The sequence below is a fragment of the Sphaerodactylus townsendi genome, linkage group LG02 (genome assembly GCF_021028975.2).
Source record: "Sphaerodactylus townsendi isolate TG3544 linkage group LG02, MPM_Stown_v2.3, whole genome shotgun sequence".
NCBI lineage: Eukaryota > Metazoa > Chordata > Lepidosauria > Squamata > Sphaerodactylidae > Sphaerodactylus > Sphaerodactylus townsendi.
In genome coordinates this window covers 174,843,391-174,849,402 of record NC_059426.1, presented here as the reverse complement: position 1 = coordinate 174,849,402, position 6,012 = coordinate 174,843,391, and positions in this window count along the sequence as shown.

The window sequence follows — 6,012 nt, the reverse complement described above, 5'->3', positions numbered from 1 at the left end:
CAAACGCCTCTGTCCTTTCGGAGCTGAGCTTTGACGGCAGGCAGTCCCAGGCAGAAAGAAGAAGAAGAAGAAGAAGAGTTTGGATTTATATCCCCCCTTTCTCTCCTGCAGGAGACTCAAAGGGGCTGACAATCTCCTTGCCCTTCCCCCCTCACAACAAACACCCTGTGAGGTGGGTGGGGCTGAGAGAGCTCCGAGAAGCTGTGACTAGCCCAAGGTCACCCAGCTGGCATGTGGGGGAGTGCCCAGGCTAATCTGAATTCCCCAGATAAGTCTCCACAGCTCAGGCGGCAGAGCTGGGAATCAAACCCGGTTCCTCCAGATTAGATACACGAGCTCTTAACCTCCTACGCCACTGCTGCTCCTAGGGTGGAAAGGCAATGCCGTGCAGTGATTAGGACATCAGAATAGAATTAGGGAGGCCTGTGTTAAAATCCCTTTTCTCCATGTGGTTTGCTAGGTGATCTTTGGCCAATTCCCGATCCTGTACCAGAAGAACCTGCCTCATATGATTGCTAGAGCAGGCAAAAATGGGGAGTGGGAAATAACGTCCTGTTCCTTTAAAAAACACTTCGTGTGTGGAAATGGGCAGCTGATACACTTTCAAGGCTTGGAAATTAATAAAACCAGCTGGTTAAGAAAATGTGTAAAGCTTCCGTTAATGGGAAATGGCATTTTTTTGCCTCCAGGTTTCTCCCTAGCTCAGGGGCCGGCAACCTTTAACACCCAAAGAGCCATTTGGACCCGTTTTCCACAGAAAAGAAAACACTTGGGGCCGCAAATACTTTTTGACATTTAAAAGGAAGATAACACTGTAACAGTGGTGGGATCCAAAAATTTTAGTAACAGGTTCCCATGGTGGTGGGATTCAAACTGTGGCGTAGTGCCAATGGGGCTGGGCGGGGCACGACGGGGGCGTGGCTGGGCATTCCAGGGGCGGGGCATTCCTGGGTGGGGCTGTGGCAAGGACGCAGCTGCTGCGCCGGTCCTTGGGCGGGAAACGAATGCACGCAGGTGCAGGCTGCCATGCACGCCGGTGCACCTCCCGCTAGACTGCTTCAAGTTCTGCGTGCTACTGCGGAGAGGAGGGGCGTAACTAAGGCAAAAATCAAGTGGAAAAATCACCCATTAGTAACCCCCTCTCGGCACCCACAAATAATTAGTAACCTACTCTCGGGAACCTGTGAGAACCTGCTGGATCCCACCTCTGACTCTGTGTGTGTGTGTGTGTGTGTATTTCCTTTACACTTTGTATAAACAATTATAGTGTGTTGCTTATAAAATCCATGAAGTGCTACAGACCCGTGAAACAGGCGGTGCAAAACGGACCCCTTTTATAACAGATGGCTCAGTAGCGGCAACTACATACCTGCTGTCACTTCCGCCGTCCCTTGCAATTGGCCGTGACCAAGCCTGCTCCACCAGTCTTCTTGGCCGGGGTCAGACCAACCCTTATCAGGCATAAAGCCCCCCCCCCCTTCCGCCTCAATCTCCACCTTCGCCTGTTGGGGGAAAATGCGCCACCATGGCTTTTTGGCGCAGACGCGGGCTCCTCCTATGCCTCCTATAAGCTCTACTTGGTTTGCTTTGGCATGGTGGCCAAGTTTGCAGATGATACCAAATTATGTAGGGTGGTGAGAACCGCAAAGGATTGCGAAGAGCTCCAAGCGGACCTTGATAAATTAGGTGAGTGGGCTAAGAAATGGCAAATGCAGTTCAATGTAGCAAAATGCAAAGTGATGCACATAGGGGCAAAAAATCCAAACTTCACATACACGCTACAGGGGTCAGTGCTATCAGTCACAGACCAGGAAAGGGATTTGGGCGTCTTAGTTGATAGTTCCATGGGAATGTCAACTCAATGCATGGCAGCTGTGAAAAAGGCAAACTCTATGCTGGGGATCATTAGGAAAGGAGTTGATAATAAAACTGCAAGGATTGTCACACCCTTATATAAAGCCGTGGTGCGACCGCACTTGGAGTACTGTGTTCAGTTCTGGTCGCCACACCTCAAAAAGGATATTGAAGAGATAGAAAAAGTGCAGAGAAGGGCAACAAGGATGATTGAAGGATTGGAGCACCTTCCTTATGAGGAGAGGCTGCAGCGTTTGGGACTCTTTAGTTTGGAGAGGAGACATCTGAGGGGGGATATGATTGAAGTCTATAAAATTATGCATGAGGTAGAAAATGTTGACAGAGAGAAATTTTTCTCTCTTTCTCACAATACTAGAACCAGGGGGCATTCATTGAAAATGCTGGGGGGAAGAATTAGGACTAATAAAAGCAAACACTTCTTCACGCAACGTGTGATTGGTGTTTGGAATCTGCTGCCACAGGAGGTGGTGATGGCCACTAACCTGGATAGCTTTAAAAGGGGCTTGGACAGATTTATGGAGGAGAAGTCGATTTATGGCTACCGATCTTGATCCTCCTTGATCTGAGATTGCAAATGCCTTAGCAGACCAGGTGCTCGGGAGCAGCAGCAGCAGCAAAGGCCATTGCTTTCACATCCTGCCTGTGAGCTCCCAAAGGCACCTGGTGGGCCACTGCGAGTAGCAGAGTGCTGGACTGGTCTGATCCAGCAGGCTAGTTCTTATGTTCTTATGTTAATAACAAACCACTGTGGTCATCTTTGGTCATATATAATCTCTGACCAGAGTTGGTTTTGCTGTCACCAAAGTGTCTTCACAGATCTTCAGTTTTATTTTTGCATTGTTTGGCACATATCAAAGAAGCCTGTTCCTGTCTTTCTGAAGGTAACAGATGCACCGTGCAGTTCTAAGCAGAGGTTTGTCCGTGGAAGCAGTGGCGTAGCACCGATGGGACAGGGGGGCACGATGCCCCAGGCATGCGCCTGTGTGGGGCCATGGCTGGGGCGTTGTCAGGATGCCATTCTGTTGAGAGTTCAATAATGCACAGGCAGCACACTGAAATGAATTATAATTCTCATATAATTAAAATTCTCATCAATGAATTATAATTCTCATCATCATTAAGGACTGTATTCTAGTGCGGAAGCATACAATTTTCTCAACCGCTGCACCTCAACTGACCATAGAGTTGAGAAAATTGTGTGCTTCCGCACTAGAATACAGTCCTTAATGATGATGAGAATTATCATACTCTGTCTCAGAGAACAGCAATCCTATAATGGTTGTGGTGGGTATTCCAGGCTGTGTGGCCGTGGTCTGGTAGATCTTGTTCCTAACGTTTCGCCGGTATCTGTGACTGGCATCTTCAGAGATGTATCACAGAGGGAAGTCTTTTGCACACTGTGCCCAGACTTAAAAGACTTCCCTCTGTGATACACCTCTGAAGATGCCAGCCACAGATGTTAAGTATTTAAACGTTAGGAACAAGAGCTCTACTTTAGGACCACGGTCACAATAAGCCCGGAAAACTCCACACAACAACCAGCTGAATTCGGCCGTGAAAGCCTTTGACAATCCTGATGATGCTTACATAGCTATGCTACAAAGGCACCATGTAGACTCACTGAACTTTGCTTTGACTCTGCCTTATAGAGGTATCTTGGACATCAAACATGGAAGGGAAACCTGCAGTCTTACCCCGCTGTTCGAGACGCGCAGGTTGAGGGGGAGGCTGAGAGAAAGCAACTCGCTTTACAATTACTTACACCCTGATTCTGTGCCTGCTTTTTACTCAGTTGATTAGTGGGACTTGCTCTCTTAATAAGCCTGCTGTGTTTCTCAAGCGAGTCTGAGTGAGCTTCACAGATGAGAGTAAGATCTCGAACAGCTGATGGACATTCTAACTGACCACTGAAACCCTTGCAAAAAGCCAGCTCATCTGATGGTGCTGGACTTTTGGGATGCGAGTGTTTGAAATCCCTCCCAAAACTGCTCAAATCCTTTTTTCTTTTTAACAATATTTTCCCTTTTCTTTGGGTCTCTGCCAAAAGCCTCCCCTAATGATGAGAGGGGGGCACAATCACCTTTTGGGGGGGGGAGAGTGTTCTGAAGCTTATGAGGCTGGAGTCCACTCTGAACACCTCAGTTGGCGCTTCAGTCCCACTGCAATGGGATGGGACGCAATTTGGGATCAGCATGGGATGACGTTCCGGGCAGGGGGGACCAATCACCTCCCTTCCTTTCTCTCCACCCCTCCCAAGGTTTCTCTTCGCCCCTTTTTGACCATATATGGTCACTCAACAGGCAGGGAGGGGCTGGCCTATCTGCAAATGAGGCCAGAGGGTTTGCCCCCCATGGTGAGGTCAGGGAGGGGGCTGGCCTATGCAAATGAGGCCAGAGGGTTTGCCCCCCATGGTGAGGTCAGGGAGGGGGCTGGCCTATGCCAAAATGAGGCCAGAGGGTTGCCCCCCATGGTGAGGTCAGGGAGGGGGCTGGCCTATGCAAATGAGGCCAGGAAGGGGTTTGCCCCCCCATGGTGAGGTTCAGGGAGGGGGCATTGGCCTGGCCAGTGCAAATGAGGGCCAAGAGGGAATTGCCCCCCATGGTGAGGTCAGGGAAGGGGGGGCTGGCCTATGCAAATGAGGCCAGAGGGTTGCCCCTCCCCTCTTTGCCCAGCTCTCACAATGAAGCTCCTCCCGCCCCTCGACCTGGACTCTCACAATGGGTCCGCTGCTTTTGTCCCTCCCAGGGCCTATATAAACTACCTTGCTCTTGGCAAGAGGCCACCAGATCTCGCCTCCTGACCACCAAGCACCGGAGGGTAGGGAGGCATCCCATAATCTGCCCCTCTTCTTCGAGGGGGCTGATGCGACTTCCCCTCAGGAGGGCAAACGCCCCTGCCCTCACTCTTCCCCACATGTCTCCCCTTTCTTTTTACTTTCCCCTAATTTTCCTGTCCCCACCTCTCTCAGCCATTCCGGATCTTCCCCTCCCCCATCCAGAGAAAAGACATAGGCCCACTGGTCGGAGCAGACTTCAAAGAAAGCAGACTTCAAGGACCCCAGATGCACGAGTGGGGGGGTGAGTCCAATTGGTTCTCCAGAGAAGAAATCCATCACTCTGGGTAAAGAGCGGGGAATCCAACCTCGTGTTCCTTCCAGATGTAGAGAGAGTCCACCCAGTGGTGGGATCAGAAAAATTTTAGTAGCACAGGTTCCCATGGGGGTGGGATTCAAACAGTGGCGTGAAGGCCAATGGGGCTGGGCTGGAGCAACGACGGGGAAGCGTGGCCGGGCATTTCCAGGGGGCGCGGGGCATTAATAAATTTCCTCTTGTTACTGTAAAAAAAACTCTTACTGTAAAAAAGAAAGTTCCTAATTTCCAGCTGAGGTATCTTTTCTGTCCATAATTTTAAAACTCTCATTATAGCAAAGTCCTATCGTCCACAGAAACAACGACTTCTCCTCTAATTGACTGCCTGCTCAAATACTTAATACTTTCAAATACTTAATTCTTGTTTCTAGGAAATCAAAAAGAAGGGAGACTTTCCTTAAACAAGGAAACTTTACCATAATTACTAAAACCTGTTTTTAAAACAGCCCAACAGGGAGAATTATCCTGTTTTTCTACCTTCGCTAACCAGCCACACATAGGAAACAACAGGACTTTTCTCGATTTTGGCGGACCTTCAATGGGATTTCTAACGGAAAAGCAGACCCAATTCATAACCCCCCCTCTTGTCACACGCTTAAAATAATTAGTAACCCCACTCTCCAGGGAACTGGCCTGCAGGGAACTCCTGCTGGATCCCACCTCTGAGTCCACCTTGCTCGTAACCACCTTCACATCACACTGGCTCTCTCCCTTGTGTTGCTCCAGGTTCGCCCGGTGTGGACGCATGGGCTTTCTTTTCTCCTCTTCCTCTGCCTCTGCCTTTCTTGGAAGCAAGAGGAAGAGGAGGTAAGTGCAGACTTCAAGGAGAGCAGCCCCACTCCACCTCAGGCTTTACTCTGGCAGTGCAGGGCTTGGAGCTGGTTGCCTGAATTGGAGCCGAGAAGGAATTTTTTCCCTGCGTGCCCAGATTGGCCCCGGTGGACGCAGGTTTTTCGCCTTCTCTCTGCACTAAGCCTCTTCTTGGAAG